Source organism: Homarus americanus, unplaced genomic scaffold, assembly GCF_018991925.1.
Source record: "Homarus americanus isolate GMGI-L3 unplaced genomic scaffold, GMGI_Hamer_2.0 scaffold15169, whole genome shotgun sequence".
Lineage (NCBI taxonomy): Eukaryota > Metazoa > Arthropoda > Malacostraca > Decapoda > Nephropidae > Homarus > Homarus americanus.
Window position 1 is genome coordinate 663,187 of NW_024714712.1, and position 21,760 is coordinate 684,946.

Sequence of the window (21,760 nt, forward strand, 5' to 3'; positions counted from 1 at the left end):
ACACATATTGGGGTCAGTTGCATCATGGGACCAAGGACGGTGAGGGAAGGGGAACGAGTTGGTGGTGTTTAAGACAAAGGGATGAAAGAGTTTTAAAAAATATGGGAGTTGTCAAAAAGTTAAGAATGAGAACCAGAAGTTAGAGGAAGACTTAGAAACTGAGACGTATAAAGTGTAACCAAGAGAAACAAGTATATATGGATGTGGATTAACAGATAAGTGAAAAGGGAGATTGCGAGATATACGATGCTGGAGAGAAAGGCAAAACTTAAAGGTTACGAAAATAGGTAAAAAACCAGGAATAAACATGAAGTAAAGAATGAGGTAACACTCACTGTGCGGTACGAGACAGAATTAAGGAGAATGAAGTGTAAAGTAAGGCTTTTAACTACTGTATATAGTTACCTCTCTCCGGATTATTAATTACTTGCCCAGAGAAAATGTAATTGATAGCTAAATGAAAAAGCATTTAATTAATACTTAAAGCACTGCGAGCAGATACAAACACTCGTCTGTTTATGGCTACGGAGCTCCACTTAACCGGATGATGACAATGAGATGACGTCAGGATGGACAATAGCTTTTCGTTTTCTCACAACACAAACGAACTAAAAATTAAAACGATCAAAACTTCTTCATGAAATAAAAAAATACGTAACAAATAATAAAATACACAAAATCTTACGGGAGAATATTGTACAATAATTATATCCTGTTGAAAGAACAGAGGAGCATAAAAAGGTCAAACATTCCTCTCTCTAGTGTTCACAAGGCTGGACAATCGAAGAAACGGACGTCTTTTATATAAACACCATCGGACGTAAGGTACCTATATCACTGTCCTGTGTGTGTAGCCCCAGATAGTCTTACCGCCGGGTGGTTCTCTACCTTACCTTCGCTTTACGTGGGGAATTCCAACACTTATCACAGTCACCGGGAATACGTTATGTCTCAGATGTAAAACAGGCCGGAACCTGGGACCCACCCGGCCCTCTCTCTCTCTCTCAATACTTCCTACGGCCCTTTGTTATTACCTTACATCGACACAGTCATGTTTACATACAGTCAGGACCGTATTATGTAAGATTAATATTGAAAATAACATAATTTCGTTAAAACCTCTTTAACTTCTTCCTCAACTGTTTTATCAGCAGTTATAATGAAACAATAATTTGTAGCATAATGACGACAAATTAACTAGTTGTAGCAGTGCAAGAGTAAACGTAATGTAATCCTGTAGATGGAGGTTATGGCCGTCGTGAACACCACTGAAAGTAAATAACAATACAACCATATTCAAATTCTACCAGACATACAAGATTATAGGAAAATGTAACGATGTTTATTCAGGGGTAAAATTCCCTCATGTGACATCTAACACCAGAGAATAGAAGATAATATTCGGTGGAGGTGAAACTTGAGGTGCCTTGAGTGCCACGTTTATCTAATAAGCCTCATAAGAATATCATTACCCCATTAGCCATCATCCACGGCATAATAGAAAAAACAGTCCAATTCGTCATGTGTCGAGTTAAAGTGACACCTGTGCGAGGATTTTCACTTTCAGAATATTTATTAACCCCAGATGGGTTTCCAATTTTTCAACTGAGTGAAGATCACATACGCTAGACGAAGTGGGCGACAAGCAGCCCTTCTAAGGAGACACGAAACATTAATTATTAGCTTAGCCCAATATCCAGCAAATGTCCAATAAAACAAATAATGAAGGGATATAAAAAATGACAATTCTTCACAGTCAATTTTCATACAATCTTATGTGTTTCATTTATCTAATTATACCATAATGGAGAAAACTCACGACAGTGCGAGGCAGGCGAAGATGGTCGCACTAAAACACTCGTTATCATGGAAACAAATAAAAAGGTATCAGTTACATTAACAATAATTCGATCTGACTGACACACACACACATTATTTATATAGGGTATACAGGGTGTTTCGGGATAACGCTTCATTATTGTGGCGTATTCGTGAGACATACATAAGGGTAAATAACTAACTTCATGACCACAGTGTTCAAACCCCATACTGTAGGTTCAGAGTTATAACACATGAAAGTTGGGGTTGGAATGCGATAAAATCTACGGAGTTTACATGAAATATCCAGTTACTAGTACAATGTATTTATCATATGCAATTTGATATGGACTTTATAGTAAATGTTCAAACTGCCGGCACCTCATGATTACCATACATAGAGTTTACTTTTAACATGACCCCACAAGTAGAATTCAGGGGGATATAGGTCAGGTGAGGGAGGTGACCATGGAACAAGGTCACCACGCCCTATCCACCTACCAGGATACCCAACATTTAGGAATTCCGTTGTTACTGGAGCAAAATGAGCTGGGGGCACCACCATGCATGTACCATAGCCGTTGATATACCCTGATGGGCATAACTAGCAAAGTGTCTTCAAGAAAATGTATGTTCCACCTGTCAGTCGCTGGAGTAGCAGATATGGGTCAATAAGGTCACCCATAATACCAGCCAGCCCAAACACAGATCGCGAATCGTACCTAATGAGATGTATACAAGTGACTGCATGTGGATTGTCAACAGACTCACTCAACTGTCACCTCTTACTTTAAATAGGATTTGATATTTTATGTTTTATGTCCATAGACTTGTTGCAGTCCTCCCTTACCCAATTTTGTGGTATAACTCAGAAACTATGGTATGGGGCACTGGCACTATGGTCATGACGTCATTTACCCTTATGTATGTCTCAGCAATACACCCCAGAATTATGAAACATATTTCCCAAGCACTCTGTATAAACACTATGAAAAGCAGAACAATGTGTTGCATAGAACGATGAGATCACTCGGCTAAAATAAATAACATATTATAAACATCGACCCTATGATAAAACACAAGCAAGAAAAGACCAATAGAGATAAGAAAAACATATATAATCATAGACACATAACCGATACACATTAACCTTCCCACGGCTCACGAGGGATCATAAATGAGGAGAAAAATATATATCTTGTATATTTCAGTGCGCGTCAAAATATATATATGACAATTGAATACGGTTATGTCATAAAACATTGTTCTTTTTCCAAACCGGGAAATCTGGCGATAATGAATTAGTGTATGAGATTCAAACATAAAATATAAACAGCAATTACTAAGATGATCGGAGCCATGTTATCCTTGGCAATTTTACCCTACAGAGGAAAGGCTGTAGCAATCATCGAGGCTACTAGAAAAAAAAGTTGAATTAAAAAACGACTCTCAATTTCACAGTAAGATAACGGCCACACCGACGAAGACAAAGATAATTTTTAACCAAACTTTGACGTTAAAAACTAATATTGAAGAGTATAACCAATTACCATAGGGTGATGGGCGACGAACAGAGTAAAACACACCTACCAGATAATGCATAAACACATAACAATTCAGTGAAGAGTCATTACAGAATTCGATGCCGTAGCCTACATGTTACCCATCACATTTCTAAACAAAAACTGGAGAGCTGGTTGCTAGCTACTAGTCACAGTGGCCTCCTGTCTAGTTTTTGTTAAGGAAAAGTTTAGCGTAAGTCCACATGTGACAGTGACTATTGCAATGATGCTTTATTGACTTATGAGGTATTTATCCATTTCTAGCCGCTGTACCTGATAATTTTACTAGGAAATATATTATTTTTTCTTCTACGTCTTACTTTGTGTACAGTAGATAAAACAGCCACCCAAAATCTTCAATACGGTGAAATAGTTCAAGATAAAGTGACTCAGATCATCTTGACAGGCTTTTACAGGACTCATTGGCCCTCTACCAGTTGAAGCTCTGTTTTGTTTAGCGATGTGAAGGTTTACATATATCAATACTATTCCGAAATTTGCCTTCAGAAGTAGTTGGATAATATTTCAAAGCAACATTTTATATCATTATAACTGTTTAATCCTGAACATATCTATTTATTTATAAAATCTGACGAGTTTATCCACAAAGTTGTTTCAATCGCCAAAAAATCCCGTAAAATATGTTTCTGCCACGACAACTATTGATATGTGGATTAAAAAACCTGTTTTCAGCTCCGTGATCTGGAGGTTTCCTGACCACCACATTCCATAAAAACTCTACCTGTTGTCACGTAGGGACACACACACACACACACACACACACACACACACACACACACACACACACACACACACACACACACACACACACACACACACACAGAGCAACATTATTAAATAAATATCAAATCCTGAGTACAGGCAGACTGCAGAATCTACTGTACACTAGAGGCTCCATCACTGACTTAACCTGCCCTTCACTTCTTGATAACTGGTCGTAGAAAAAGTCAAAGGTAAGGCAAATCGGCCGTAACTGAGCAAACACTACAACAAAATATAGTAAATAATTCCTCTTAAAATGTTCCTAATGTTTTATCTAAAATGTTAAGGCTTATTGACAGGTAATGAACTCACGCGGCCCAGACAGTGTAAGCAATGAATAAACGATGTCTATAGCACGTGTAATGACCATAATGGGAAAGCCAGGAAACATTAGTTCACATTGACCGTGTGACCTTTGACCTTACCCCTTGTTCGGTGTAAACAGAAGATGATTACTACCACAACTAACTCTAATAATAAGAACGGGAGTTTCTTGTGTACCGTATAGCTTACTCTGCTGTCAGGCCTACCACACTCCTTCCCACTTCCACAGAAAACTTCCCAAATCAACTATTGCACAAACACATTAAAATGAGTCCTAAACTAACTTATCACAATTAAATGAGGAAAACTGAAATGACATTAAAGATGGACTTCATAAGGGTGAAGGGCTGGTAGTCTCCCCCCTTTCTGTTGTCCCCATCTACCATCCTATTCCCTACTTCCCCTCCATTCCCCCACCCTTCCTTCTTACTCTCTGCCACTCTCTCCCCTTTCCATCCCGCTTTATAAATGTACAGTATATATCAAGTGCCTTCAAGAGAGCTCAGGCTCTCAACTGGCTCAGCCATAAATTGTTGTTATTATTATTGACTCTATCTGTGTTTTTTCTCGCTAAATAAACTGTTCCAATATCAATATCCCTCTTCCCCTCTCTTGGTTTTCTGCCACTCCTTCCCCGTCCCCCCTACTCTCCCTCCCCTTCCCTTCCTCCCTCCTCCTTCCCCTACTCTCCCTCCTCCTTCCCCCCTCTCCCTCCCCTTCCCCACTCTCCCTCCTCCTTCCCCCTCTCTCCCTCCCCCTTCCCCCCTACTCTCCCACCCCTTCCCCTACTCCCCTCCTCTTCCCCCTACTCTCTCCCCTTCCTCCTACTCTCCCTCCTCCTTCTCCATACTATCCCCTTTCCTTCTCTTCCTCCCCTCTCCTTCCCCCTACTCTCCCTCCCCCTTCCTCCTACTCTCCCTCCTCCTTCCCCTCACTATCACCCTCTCTCCTTCCCCGAGGCCCAACTCTCGACCCAGTCCTTTCAGCGGGACTTGTCAGTTTCCGGCATTGTGATGATAAGTGGTCACGAGTGTGTGGCATCCTCGCCCTGACCTCCGACCCCACCACCTCCCTTCACCAACCTCTCCCTCAGCCTCTCACAATCTCTTACATGTTGTCGGACAAAGCCAGAGGGAGGCATGGCAGTTATTCCATTATATGTCAATGTAATCCATTTCCCGAATTACCTAACACCGACGAAAGAAGTGTTTTCTTAACCTTAACAATATGAAGTCTGTTTCACCCGTAATTTAAAAAGCTCACACTTCTGGGAACCCTGTGTGTGTGTGTGTGTGTGTGTGTGTGTGTGTGTGTGTGTGTGTGTGTGTGTGTGTGTGTGCCGTGAATCACAGGATCAAGTAAAGATATGGTAAGTGTTTGCAAACAGTAAACACTTGAGGAGTAACGAGGTACGGACATGCCAAGACACTCGGGAGACACCAAGGCCAGATAGTCACTGGGCACACCGACCGAGTTCCTGGTGGAATAAATGGGTCAAGGGCGTAGCTCACTCGGTCACTAGTACACTGATACTGAATAAAACTATGTCGACACATCACAGTACTGTACACATCAACAGTTACACACTGCTGAAATTAAAGGTCGTGTCTCATCCTTATATCTTCAGTTCAGTACCAGTATTTAATCCGAATATTTGATGGTAACACGTTAAAGATCCGGCATGAGAACATTTATCCTGTGACCTTGACCTATCATCTCAAGATACATCCTTCAATCTTCTACATATCTTTCTCCCCATCTGTTACCTTCTCTATCCTGTTGCTTGTCCTCTATCCTGTTCCCTGCGTGGCTCTGCTGTGCTGGTCGAGAGAACAGCTTATAAAAATGACACTGCAGTGTGCCGCCTCCCTCGTACGACCCAAACCTTACAGAATAAAAGTCTGTTCAATCGACAGATGATTACTCCGTGACAGTCTGTTCGTTACTACTGTAGATGGGCCTCTGCCACTCTCAGACTCGGCTTGTTTCCCCCCACCACTCTAGCTGCTGACCGTAACTTCATGTTCACATAATATAAGAAACGTCAGTGAAAATAAATAAATTGTCCTTAATTATCCAGCCCAAACCTCAAACCCTACTGTTAATAAGAACATAAGAATGGAGGAAACTGCAGCGGGCCTATTGACCCATACTGGGCAGTCCCGTTTATACCCAACCCCTACAACTAACTAAACAAAGCCCCTAAACCTGATGGTAACTCAGTTCCATTCTCAATAAAAAATGTGATCCTGAATCCGCTTCTCTTCCCTTTTAAACTTTTCTCCCTTTCTTGTACTTGTCAAATCCGTTCACTGGTCTTGGGAAATCAGTCAATGTCTAGTGTTGTTGTTGTTATAATGTTATTACTGCGCTTCAACAACTGAGGTTAAGTAATACACTACTCCAAAAACACTACTGTCACACCAACGTCTCGGCGAGGCTTATTTCGTGAGAAAAATAAATTAAGATACTCTTACACTGTGAGACCCTGGCCTTGATGGTAACACTGAACTCTGACTGATGTAGACCCAAAATAACAAGAATTTGGGGAAGATCTTTACCAAAAAAAAGGCAAAAGCGATATGTGTTCAGCATTTGTATAGTTAATAAAAAAAACTAGTGAAGCAGAGCCACACAAACATCTTAACAGATTTGGTGAACTAAGTATCAAGGTTTTACTGCTTAGGTTGTTTTACACCATGACGCCTTCAACACCAGGCTGTGTCGCAAGTTAATTATAATAGCCGCTAGTTTGAAAAATGTCCTTTATGGAAAACAGAAAAAGACTAGAATCATGTCAGTGTGTATTCCTAAGAAGATATAATGGTCTACGCACTACAGGTGATGAGAGACAACACAACAAATCACAGTCTAAGTCGTGCGGTACTGGGCGGGGAGAGTTTAGTGGTATAAGCAAGCTGACGCCATGCCAACCACAACAGCTGTGTTGATGTGACCAACTGACCATGGACCTTACAAAACCTGCTCATACCCGAGCCAAGGATCCCGCCACTGCTCCATCTGGCCACTGTATTGGCACCATTAACACCATGTACTGCTGCCCTTGCTTCATTACAAATAACTTGTCACCTCACACAACAGTTCATTGCTAACATCAGTGTACTTGTGTAACATCCTTCTGGTAGTGCTGACGCCAGCGGTAGTGATGTAAAAAAAATAGAAGTGGCAATATGTGGTGCTGACAACACCCTACTTTATGTGGGAATAATAGGCTCTTGGTATCATGTTGTCCGTGATTTTTTTTTTAAGCCGAGTTGATGGGAAAAATGTGTACTTAGTGAACTGAAAACAATTAGTAAAGACAATAATACTATTACAACACCCTGTTGACACTGTTATCGCATCAGAACCTAGAAAAGAGGGGAGGGAGATAGACAGAAATAAATACCATGAGTATACACAGTGTTATCAAGAAGGCCAAGGACTAGCGCTACACCTGGTATCCAATATCATTAGCACCCGAAGAGCTCAAGTATACAGTACACTAGACTATGTGACCCCAGCCCCGACCCTGTCCTTGGTCCTGGCTACCAGCTGGCGCCAGGCAGAGGTGCGGAAACCACACTGGCCACTACCCTGCTCCTTGACCCTGAATGCGGGATAAAGAGGACTGACCCATGATCTCGTCTACTGTATATTTGGGACTTTTACTTAATTGTTAGATTCAACAAGGAGACCATCATGAAATAACTCTATGGTGCCGATATAGTGTTTACGTGTGTGGGTAAATGTATACAGCATAAACAAACAAACACCCAAATAAACACAACATAAATAAAATAAAAAGAGAAGAAAGGAGCAGGAAAAATAAAACAAATATAATATGTCCCTCCACCTTGGTGAAGACTACAACACATCGGTCCCTTATTACTTCTACAACCACTCGAGGAACAAAAACGAAACATCCTTGCGTGATGGGCTGCCTCTCAACCTTACCATCACGATGTTCAACAAATAAAAATACGAATAAAAACAACGATCGCTGATGATAAGAACAAAAATTGGTGGTGTTGATCAAATTGTCAGAGGAAGAATGTTAAATTACTTGATAAATGCACAGCCATAAAGTTTGGATCCCTTCTGCTCGTACACTGAGAGCAATAATCTAAATACATTGCCCGCGCTGTTCTCTGAAGTATAATAGGTAAATATTACGTCAACACAACCATTCATGAGATGTTTCGTTTAAAACATTCTTGTGTCACGTTCAACTATTCAAAGCTCTCCATCGACGTCCGCACGTGATCACTATAAAACTCGACCCATTGGAGGTACAGTAACATTACGGGGATCAACTTACCCGGAAAACAACACAAAGGACCCGGGTATTGGTCGCCAGGACAAACTTAGTCTCGGGCTCTGGCATTACCGGGTGAATATTAAGGATTATAACTGATATCAGAGTAACAACGGCCATCAAGGAAGGAAAATTATATCAAGATCAACACTAATACTTCAATACCAATAAAGATATCAAGGTAACTTACATGATATCAGAGGATTAACAATATCAAATAATGAATAACTAACATGATATGATCAATGATTGAACAATGATCACAGAGAATCAACACCCGACGGAAGAACAGGACTCTACAGTACATTAATGCTCAACAAAGGTTTCACGGGATACACCTGGCTGCTATTGATTCCCCCAAAACTGTTACTAAATATTTGATTAGAAATTGTCACTTAGTGTACATACATACATACATACACAATGGCAACGATTGCTCGGAAAATTCCTAAAGGTCATTGACGTGTAACCTAATTATGCATGTCACTAAAAAAAAAAATGTGAACTGAACTTGTTTGTGTGCTCGTCTGTTACGTCACCACCTGGCAGCTTATCTAACACCTTAATGTATACGTCAACATCAGCGAGAGGCTCAACTCTGTGATAAAGAGGAGGAGGTGAGGGCCGCTGAGAACTGATAGCTACTACGTTGTCAAGGCTGTCAAACTGTTCCATCAAGGCTTACAAGTACCCACACGGCTCTCAAGTACCCCCAACACCATGGCTCTCAAGTACCCCCAACACCATGGCTCTCAAGTACCCCCAACACCATGGCTCTCAAGTACCCACACCACCATGGCTCCCAAGTACCCACACCACCATGGCTCTCAAGTATCCACACCACCATGGCTCCCAAGTACCCACACCACCATGGCTCCCAAGTACCCACACCACCATGGGTCTCAAGTATCCACACTACCATGGCTCCCAAGTACCCACACCACCATGGCTCCCAAGTACCCACACCTGCCCAGAATGTCACCAAACTCGCACTATTACAATACACATGAAATAATTAATACCAGAAACTACCTCAAACTCACACACATGAACCCTCTCTTGGTATCTAGACAAGTGATACAAATAATGAGGTATTCGACAACATTTTCTACGTTCCTCCCAAGATAAATATATTAAAACTTCCCATTAGCTACCACCTCCTTGAGTGTAGTAATAACAATTGTTAATTTTCCTTCGTGGACCAAAGCTTTTCAAAAAATTATCTTTGAAAGTTTCAGAGTAGCTTTAATGTCTGCTCTCGAAATGAAATCTCCATTAAAAGATAGTCTTCCATTAATATACGAGTACTGTATACAGTTTTAGTGGCCACTAGCATCATCCTCTGTTGGTTGTAACAGTTGTTACTGGCAACCAGAGTGGATGTCAGTTGTCATGTTTTCATAAGCTTCTGTTGTTTAACCTAGATATGATTTCCATGACTTGGATTATCATACAGAATATTTGCCGCGTTCTTTAACAAATAATTACAACCAAATGCATACCTTTCAAGATCCAAAGAATACAATCATTTTAATGTTGTAGTAATTACAAAAGGTTTTTATATTGACAATTATTATATTCGTGATTTTAAATAGAAATGTGGTTGTCAGTGTTTTAATAAACACAAAGTTTCTATGGTGTACTTAACATATTTAACTATTTCGGTTTCCCGGTCAATTACAAGTCTTGTGCCAACTTTATCGCATTTAACCAGAGACAAGTTTCTCAGTTCCTCTAATAATATGGTTTACGGTACACACTCACAAATAGAGAGGCAAAAATAAAACAAATCACCTCCTGTATTTATAAGTAGTAATTATGGTTAATATACTGTACAGTATACTCACATAAAAATGCCTGGATTCAGAGCAAAACATAAATAAAATTCCACAGTAAAACTTGTAATGTATAGTAAGTTAAATGTAAACATTGCGGACACAAGCACCGCCACAGGCGTTCGGTGTCATATCACCAACTGTCGGCGTAACACTATCAAGCACAACACAGTACTTATACCTCCTTAAGATATGCTCGTCAAAATACCCCTGGCAGTGTTCCTGATACGCGTGACCGTCAAGTGGTGAAAAGCCCCAAAAACTGACAACTGAAGCACAATACAAGGTCACCAGACACTGTTTTCACCCGCTTGGCAACAGACAAGTCTTGACACTGAAATCTGTTGGACTGAAAGACAGCCCATAACATTACACTCAAGCTCCCGTAAATAGATCTTCACACTAACATAATATGTGAAAATTAGTGGGTGCACATTGGTTTGCAAAAGTGTGTTCGTGCGAGCGTTACCAACAGGAAACAACTCCCCTTCCCCAGTCGAAACAACAGTTTCATTATCTAGGAGGTGACTCTGCTCCTTCAGTTTCCGGGGCTTACACATACAGTAGTTCGTACACTGGCTTTAATCATAAGCTTATGAGTTCTGACAGGAACAATGGAAATATTACGGTCGAGGTGACACAAGGGAGGACAGTTGGTTATAAAGAATGAGTGTTGTGCTGTTTAATAACAAGAGTTAGTTGTAAGACCATAGTTAATCATCAAGAGTAGTCAGATCTATAAAATCTTGAATTAAAGAATTGTTTCCATTAACTTTATACTCCACCCAACTTAATCAAATTTAACCTTTACATAAGTTTGTCTGGATCTTATAAGTGACTAAATCCTGAACTGTTGCCAGGTGTACTTTTGTCTGCTTAAAGTCGTCATTCGTACTAGCTGAAACGCAATATTTTAGCAGAGCAAAGATAACCAACAATTATTCATAAGCTATACGAGTGAGGAGAGTTTGGCCCACAACACACAGCAGCCCGGGGTGGGGGCAACAAAGCCCGCTGGGTCAGAGGCACAAGAGGTCATTCGCTTAATGATCAGATCACTTAGTCTATCAGAAGAGACGTCCATAAAGCTGTTTAACGCAACTAAAGGCATAACACTTATCTATTTTCCAAAACCACAATGTCCGTCAAGGTTATACTTATTGCAATAGTATATTTATTGGCGAGACTTGGCGCTTACAATCGTCTGAGGATATCGTCGGCCTCCACACCACAACAAGCCTTTCTAAACAAGCACTATGTGATTATTATCAAGTACTCCCGTGATAAAAGTTTATGAAGACCTTCAATAGGTAACACTGAACATTCGGTTTCACTGGATAACTAGTCCACCGGCTTAATCAAACTTAACCTATATGAATTTATCTAGATTTAGTAACGAAATCCTATTCATATACGGTATATAATTACTACATGACGCACAGTTCTATAGGTGGTGGCATAGCAGCAGCAGCGAAATATATTCCACCCTTTGGCGTTCATGCATAATAATATATTAATTTTGTCTACGGTACTGGTACGGCTGGGAAACAAAAATCGTCGGGAATAATGCCATCAAGACGCCTACCCTAAAATCACCAGTCAAATATATATCGCAATAATGTGTGTGTGTGTGTGTGTGTGTGTGTGTGTGTGTGTGTGTGTAGAATTTCCTGTTAAGATAATTATGGCATTTCCTATCAGGATATGAAAACAGAAATCGTATGATAACGTTTGTTCTAACATTCGGGTAATTCCTCTCCACCACTCCAGTAGCTCAGGAACACGTCAGTCTGTCCTTCCTGTATGGAGACATTACTGCACTTTATTATTTGGTGTAGCAGTGCGTGGTGTATCACCATGTTGGATAACTGGTGCCTAGCGAGACCAAGAGTGAGGGAGGTGTATGAGGAAGCCTGGAGGGCCGACTAACAAAAACGGGGGTTCCCTGGTCAACCCCCCCCCCCCAGCCTTACAAGCTACAACCCATCTACCTCACCCATATACCCGAGAGGATGGTTATACTGTATTGTTATCTCACCGATATTTTTCACCACATTGCTAGAGTGTATACCTGACTGACACAGTTTTTCAAATTCCAGGCATTCCCAGTATTGCCAAGACCCTCTGTAACTATAAAAACACTGATCTGCATTTGTGAGAAAATTGTAAGTCCAGACCGGTGCCACTTTTAAGTTTCCTTGTCCCATTCTCATTATTTCTCTCCTCCTTTGTTCTCTTTCAGGAGCTAAACAGACGAGAAACACACCTGCCACCACGGACGGTTACACAACTGACTCCCCCAAAGAAATGCCTCGTTCTACTGTCCAAGGTCGGGGTAGAGAAGAAAAAACCATACAGCTAATATCAAAGACTTTCTAGTTACGCCACCGCATGACAAATAACGAAGGCTAATTGATGTGTATTAACACAATCAAAATAAATTATCAAAATATTTCTTTCTCGGAAAATAACACAGGTGTGTACTGATGACAAACAGTTTATATAACAACTACGTATATCCTTAGAATAGCCGTCACCATGTCGTCGCTTTTATCATCTGCACTTAAATGTCCTTCGTTTCAAAGTTCACTCGTCAGATCAAGTAAGCGATCACCCTAATAAGAAGACATATGTGACCCATCCCGGGCATGACAGAAGAGGTGAAATGTTATCTTCCTTAGTCTACACAGTTTCTTGGATTCCCCTTTCCTCTCGAGATTGTAGAAGTTTTCAATACACTCTTCATCAATGAAAGTGCGACTCAGGTAATGTGAGATTAGCTTCTCATTATAAAACACAACTATCAGTCCGTGACGCCATAATGAGTCGGTCAGTGTCACAACGTTACCCTCGGGACGTGCTGCTGGCGGGTGTTGCGGAACTTAATTTAATGTTATACTGTACGGGTGGTAAGGGTTATCATGCGGATACATGTACACGCATTCATAATGTTTTTATAACACTGATATACATCTCGCGGTGAGCCGCCAGTCTAATCGACGTTGATAAAAGTGGAAGATGTGACAGTGAGTTATTAACGACAAGTGATAGTGTGGTAGTTAGAAGAACCAAGGAAAGCGCTATGTTGCAGGAATCCCCAGGTAAACAAGAGAACAGGTAATCAGAAATCAGAATGTAAATTAATGAACCATGCGGGGAATAGCAAAAATGTTACTCTAAAACACAATGTGAATTAAGTTATGTGTTGTTGCCCAAAGCAAGATAAGCTATCTTTGGTTATATCAAACACGGCAATGTTGGCTACAAGAACACAACACAACTTATAATATAAACAAGTGATAATATTTTCGTGCATTCTCAGTATAAGTTGTACCAGGAAATCAAAACAATCTATAATTGCAAGAACTGATGGCAACTACTTAATGTATTTCTTATTTCTTTCAGGACAGATTATGACTTTAAACTACCTACTGATACCTCTTGCCTTCTAGCCAGAGCCAGTAAACTACTCAAAGTAAAATCACCATTTTAGGCTAGATTTATTTTTTTTACGGGATTAGCCCACCAGGACCCATATCCTATACTGAGGCAGACAAGCGCCAGTCCCGGAAAGAAGCTGCCGTCGCCCTTGACCACTAGATTATCCTCTCCACACACCCAGCCGGTCACTATCGGTCTTTAGAGTCACCTCACTGCTCACCAACATGACGGAGAGAGAGAGAGAGAGAGAGAGAGAGAGAGAGAGAGATATTAGTTATCTGGTGGGTGAGCTGGCCAGCCACTAATGCCCTCACCGATAATGTATATCTTTTGCATAAGGTAAACACCCTCAAGCCCGCATGGGATAGGACGTATTCCTAATGCGCGCGAGCACACACACACACATTCATAGCTTAAACAAAACAGTTACGTTAGTGGTGGTGTAAAAGGGAGGAAGGAAGAAAGAAGACTGTCTATGGTCAATATTATCCTCATTGTTTGTTACTTTATTACTTTTAAATTACAATATACCGTTTACATTCCATATATATCCACATCATATATCTCTGAAAACAAAACAAAATACCTGTTGGTGTACTGAAACAACTTAATAAAGGGATGATAAAGAAGCACCATGGTGGCTCATGTTCTCCCGTCTGGACTAAATAACCTAATTAAGAATCTCCTTTACTGTTGACTGGATTTAAAAAAAGTCTGAAAACCCCTTGAAATTAAATAACGAACTAAAATCACTTAAGTAAACACAGTCAAGAAGGACAAGTGGAGCAGGACGAGGAGTGTGTCATGATCACCACCACGTCACGGGGTAGGAGTCGACCCCACCCTTCTCCCGGATCTACGTGACGTGGCCAAACCTTAAAAAAACAAAGGTAAAAAAATCCTCTCGCACCTTTACACACGACCACCACGACGCCTCTCCCCCACCTAACGCCTCATGAACGCCTCCTACGCATGTTCATTAACCTTCTTCAGTAACATTGCTGTTGACAAATAACTCACCCAGTAAGCTGTCTTTAAAGAGATGGTTGAAAATCTTATAACAATTGCCGAGGAGATTTTTTATCCTTAGATAATTGAAAAGGTTTTTGTTTTATTTAAATCATCTAAAAAACACACACACACACACACACACACACACACACACACACACACACACACACACACACACACACACACACACACACACACACACACACACACACACACACACACACACACACACACACACACACACACACACACACACACACACACACACACACACACACACACACACACACACACACACACACACACACACACACACACACACACACACACACACACACACACACACACACACACACACACACACACACACACACACACACACACACACACACACACACACACACACACACACACACACACACACACACACACACACACACACACACACACACTAAAACGAATCAAACTACTAAATTTGTCTTCCTGTGATCTCATATATGTACAGTAGGCTACGGCACATGTAATTCTGGTACACCTAATACTCTATTAACACTTCCCACGTGACTTCGTTCCTTGGCGTTCAGTTTGTTTAATCTGATTTTGTAAAATAATACAGCACTGTGTATCAGCAGGTCAGATATATCAAGAACTAATCAAGGGATGATCACTTTACACTGGTCACTGACAACCTGGCATCACCTTTCTTGGTCACCACGAACAACCAATGAGTGGAAGGCGTTTATAATGTTCTAATATCTTACTGACTGGAGCAAGAACCGAGTTGGTATATAAAAGTGATCTAAAAAAGAGGACCAAACTTAGAAAAGGAAACAGGTTTAGGATAATACTACACAACAAACAGGTTATATTCCTACACTCCCGTTGTCTCCTCGCTCTACGGTATTACCTGGGTTTCCTCTACATACCTGGTCAACATTTATAGCGATGTTTATTACTTTCACACATCGACCTCATGAAACGTTGAAGAAGTCTTAACACACTGCATGGCATTCCAAACATTTCCCCGTTACTAGGCTAACAGCATTATACACGGGTTCCAGTATCTAACAGAGCCTGGTTGACACGTACGATCAAATGACGGTGTAGATTATATGTTATATACTGTAGTTTAAATGTGTGGAGTTACCTTATTCACCTGACGCAACCAAATCTCCACCTATTAAAACAAAACCAATGTCAGGTCTACATCAGTCTTGGCTATTTGGGGATTTCAGTAAAGGAAGCAACAACGGAGCCTGGCGAGATTTTGAGACTAGTTACCTCCCACTAAAATCAATACCCCCTTAGTTAACGCACTACACTTAGTATGTTTAGCCAGACGCAAAGTAATCAATTCATTTTAATACTAATATATTGCCGCTCCTGTGTTCTCGCTTTTATGTTGCCAAGGGCCACGTGCATCTGTTGTTATCACCTAACATACAGTCTCTCGGCTGGTTGACCTTATATACTCACTAGAGGAACATTGTATTCGTCTTTCCGTGTGACCTTGTCCACCATTGAAATTTTGTCGCTAACTAGTCTGAACAAATATATACGGTGCAATTACAAAAAAATCAAGACAGTATTCTGTTTTCCCCACTGATAATTAATCTGTTGCTCATGTTTGTACTTGATACATTAAATCTCCGTGAAATACTGTAAACATTATAAGCCATTCTGACTAATAATGTTTATCGTTGGCTGAAGACCTGGATAATGTAAGAATAACCAAGATATGAAACAAGTAGTGATCAATCACTCAGCAACACTAGCCTGCCTCTACCGACCACCCATGACGTACACTATACAGTAATTAAGTCATAAGTATCACGGCACACAGCGGAAGGTCTAACAAGGCTGAGCACTCGACAGCCTCAATAAAATCTGGTAATATATGTGGGTTCCCAGCTTTCCCTCACTGGTAAATAATACAACTTCCGGGGTCGGAAATCAGTGGGTGTGGTGCACATCAGGTAGCAGCTAACTAAGAAAATGTCAAAACCCAAGGATAAAAATGTGACAAGTTCCTTACTGCCTTGGCTCGAGACACCTGCTACAGATATATGGTGTTAACTATTGCCCAGTAAGATCTTACGATATGATCATATGTCTCCCAAATGGAGCTTTGGAAGTTGTCAGACTCGACATCTACTTTAGCATGCCATATATATAGTGACCACTATCAAAACATAAACCTTTACTAATCTGTGTTTAGCCCCAACCAGGTTAATGTTACTGCACTACTGTAGTCTCGCAACACTCACCAAGGTCCCGCAGGTGGGCGACATACTTAACACGTCCCAATGATTCGCTAATTTTACTTAAAAACATGTTAATTAATAGCCATGAAAAAAAGAGTTGGTCCAATGCCACTGTTAAATGTGTACCTTGACTTTACTGAACTTTACATTCATTCACATCGAATCAGTTATCGAATTCTTTGCGTTTTCACGGTAATTCATCTCACTTGTATTCAACAATAAGATTACGTGTGAAAATATGACATAGAAGATCACAATGGAACCTCGCCACCTACTGTACTGTACGTCGATTTCTAGTTGTCATTTCTGACATTAACTTAAAAGTCACATTCTCAACACCATTGCCACCATCCATTTACAATTTTCCATTACTACGAGCTGATAATTTGTCTATAATAAAGACAGACGGTACTATTAAGAACCAATTGTAAACTTCCGGGTGCTCCCAGTTCACCAAGCTGTAAATGGGTACCTAAGTTTACAACTTGGGGAGGTGAAGGCAGTCGAGAGCATTACCGGCCATTCTGTCTCCTTGCGTCTCGAAGGCTTAGTACAGTAGGGGGTCCCCGGGTTACAAACGGATTGTGTTCCTGAGGACGTTCGTAAGTCGGAACACATGCTATGTGCATGTACTTACAAACAATGTTTAAAATCCCACTATATCATAGCCTAAGTCCTTATATACTCTAAAATTACTTAATTTAAGAAAAAAGTAAATAAAATGACAAAATACAGTACAGGCAAATGAAAATAAAAAGTCATCAGGTAAATAAAATACTATAGAGTTCAAGTTTAACCCCGTTCGTATCAGAGGGCAGCCCTACTTATAGGACCCACTTTAACAATAAAAAAGACACTAAGTAAATACTGTGACACGGCTGCAGAGTCCTCTCAACTCTGGAGACACCTGACCAACACTGCTGCCTGACAAGGACGAATACGGTATATTCCTTTTTGCTTTCGCAATAATTAACAGGCGCTCACTCACGTGTGAAAGGCGGTTCGCTCATCTCTTAAATTTAAGAAATGTTATTGTTCTTAAGTTTATTAAATGTTATAAGTAAAAGCGGTGTATGAAGTTCCAGATAAATACACAATTCTCTTAAATAGTTCAGAGTTCGTAGTTGTGCGCCAGATGATTACATGGCCGCACCAAATATCAAAATAGGAAAAAGAAGCAAATACAAAAAAATAGTGGTAATGAATAATAACTAGAAGAGGCAGTAATAACAATGCGAAACAAGTCATGCAAAAAGGAGCCATGAAGGAACTCTAACGGGTTCCAAGAAAAACAATAATACACTTAAAGAAATGCTGCCATCACCACAACAAACTGTACAACCTTAACTCCACCCAGCTCAAGGAAGCATATGGTACACGAGCCATTCAACTCCCGAAGACGACACAACACTGACCAATAAGGAAGACGGTGGTGAGTGAAGAACCAGGAGAGGGCGGTGATGACGTCATGACTGGTGTTGACAAAGGTTCGTACACTCGACTATAAAAAAGTGACGCACGGGGGGAATGTAAGCAAATGAAGGCGATGATATTGACGGTGCCCCGGGGAAGATAAATACTGTCTACATGACGCGAGAAACAAGGAGACACGGGGAGAAGGGGAAAGCAACAATGGGGAGTTCCCGCACACCCAAAAAAACTCGACCTTCTCACGGCGCTGTTTACTGATCCGGGAGCAGCTCTCCTCTCTCACCTGTCACACTCCCTCCTCTCTCACCTGGCACACTCCCTCCTCTCTCACTTGCCATACCCTCCTCCTCCCCTCTCTTTGTCTCTCATCACCCACTGAGCACCACGTACACACCCACTGAGCACCACGTACACCACCCTCTGAGCACCACGTACACCACCCACTGAGCACCACGTACACCACCCACTCACCACGTACACCACCCTCTGAGCACCACGTACACCACCCACTGACCATCACGTACACCACCCACTGAGCACCACGTACACCACCACCCTCTTTCTCCATTATGTTCCGCTCATTAATAAGGCCAACAGCCACACCACAAGGAGCCCAGCATCAATTCAATAAGCATCCAGTATGTTTCGTAATCGTCTGTTCCGCATTCACTGGCTTTCTCACTCCCGCCCGCGTGTTATTGCCTGAGAAACGCCAAAGTTTGTCTCTCTAACAACTCTCGGTATTGCATCTACCTGTCTCATCTATCTGTCTTCCTCAAGTATGTTTATATACTTAAATTTGTCATTTGTTCAGTAATTAATGAGTTAATTCTTTGAAACGTTATATCCAAAATAATAGTTATTTTATGTTTATACAAATCTGATTATTGGTAAAAAAAAAAATGGAACATCTTTCCTAAGAACAATAAATAATCACATGAAGACGAGGACACATAGGGGGTGATAGCACTATTGGCTGTCGGCACACAACTAGAGTAGTCATTACAAGAGGTTGGGGGTTTATACCAAACTGACGGCCTATGGTTGTGACATCACCCGGACCCACAGGTTACACCCTTCTTACCTGACTCATACAATAGATCGACCCTGTTAAACGGAAGTGACGTCACAGACCAGAAGACGGACATGCTAAGAGTAAAAAACAGTTTGACGGCCCGCTCATTAACACAAGTGCTGTATGAAGACTACGTAGCTCGCCTGTAGTCCATTAAACACCAACACGTTATACTTCAAACATAAAATGAACTGGACGAACAGTTAAGTAAAATGACGGATAAAAAAACCTAAAACAATAAAGGTTACGAGCCGTTAATCTCCGCGGGGGAAAGCGACGATAATTACTATAGAGTACAGTAATAACCTTTCAACATAAGGTGCAGCGAAAGTTATCGGTATCACACACCAAAGTGTAACTTATACTGAATAAAACCTTTTCTGTACATCTAACTAAATATGTAATCACTCTCAGAGTAACACTCTTCGTAACGCTCACCATGGTAACAAAAAAATGCACATTAATTTTGCGATTCTGACCCCTCCCCCTCACCCCCAAAAAACCGCTTACGGCTGTACAGTATGATATGCCCTAACCTGTTATTAACCCTTTGGCGCCGACGGTCACACTTTAGAATTTTATTCTGACTCCTGTACCGTCAGACGACTTGATTCAGTTTGCGGTAACCTCCAGGAGCCAAATACGCCATAAATATTTAACAAAACTGGTAGGCTGGTCGTCCATGTGATGGCGATTGACTCTCTCTCTTTTACAGGTACTTTAATGGGCAATGTTCGGTGGATTTGGCATCCTGTGTGCAGCCGGCAAGGCCGTGGGCTCGTAACACACGTCTTGCCCGAGGTGCCCACCGTTTCACTGTGGATGTCGGTCACGCGAGAATAACCCGTTATAGTACCTGCTCCTTTCCTCACACAGCCAAACTGTGGAATGCTCTGTCTTCTTCTGTGTTTCCATACTTAAGCAATCTGTCTAACTTTAAAAAGCTGGTTTCTTGCATCTTCGTGGTGTAGATTAACACGGTATAACCTTTTTCTTCTATTTTCAATTTCTTTCTGTTTTTTGCCCCCCACCCCCCTCCAGGCCCCGTTGTGGGTCGTTTGACCTGTGGGCTAATACCCGTTAAAAAAAAAATCAATGGACATTTTAGCAGAGTCTTGGGCCCTTCACTGACAGAAAACAATTAAATCATTAGTTGAGGATCTGCAGCTCTTCCGCCCATATACTGTAGATATGGATTTCAATCTACTGTACCAGACAACAAGCAACATAAAGCAAGACTAACTCGCCTCACTCTCCCTGAGTGAAATCAAACCTAAACAAGGATTGTACTGACACACCAACATTATATTTACACTAAGCTGTGTTAGGTGAAGGTGGTGCTAACGCTGTTGTTTTCATGATTCTCGCTATAATATGAACGTCAGATGTTTCGCAGCAGTAACAGCTTTTGTACTATTATCAGTTTGTGGTTTATAAGCAGCATCATTTTATACTGTATGTCCGCCACCTGTCGTCCCTAATGTAGCTGTCCTGTTTGATGTATGTGTGTTCCTCCAGTTGTGTTAAGCTCCCTATCGTGAACGTGTTTGTAGTAGAATAATTAACACTTGGTGGTGGTGGATGAGGGGGGGAAGGAATGACGCTTGTGTTCTATTGATCATGCTGGTGGTGGTGTGGTGGTGACGTGTCGGGGAGCATCTTGGTAAACAGTGCGTCTTTGCAGCGGCCTCTTAGGACTTATTCCCAGTTCTTAACATCAAAGGCTGGTCTACTCATTCAATTAATAGAGTGGAACCAAGAGAGATTCGTATAAACGCAAGAAAAATAATAATAATGACCTAAAATATATACAGTACAGTACTGATAAACTTCACATATAAACGTAAAAATAATCTCAACAATTATTAAGTCCACATCAATACTGAACTGTTATATGT

At 41.1% G+C, this 21,760-nt stretch overlaps 1 protein-coding gene across 9 annotated transcripts in view; it reads right to left on the bottom strand.

Annotated features, from left to right (window-relative positions):
• The window catches only part of LOC121879334 (inositol hexakisphosphate and diphosphoinositol-pentakisphosphate kinase 2-like), a 299,526-nt gene that overhangs the window by 195,387 nt on the left and 82,379 nt on the right, over window positions 1-21,760 (bottom strand). The window lies entirely within an intron of this gene.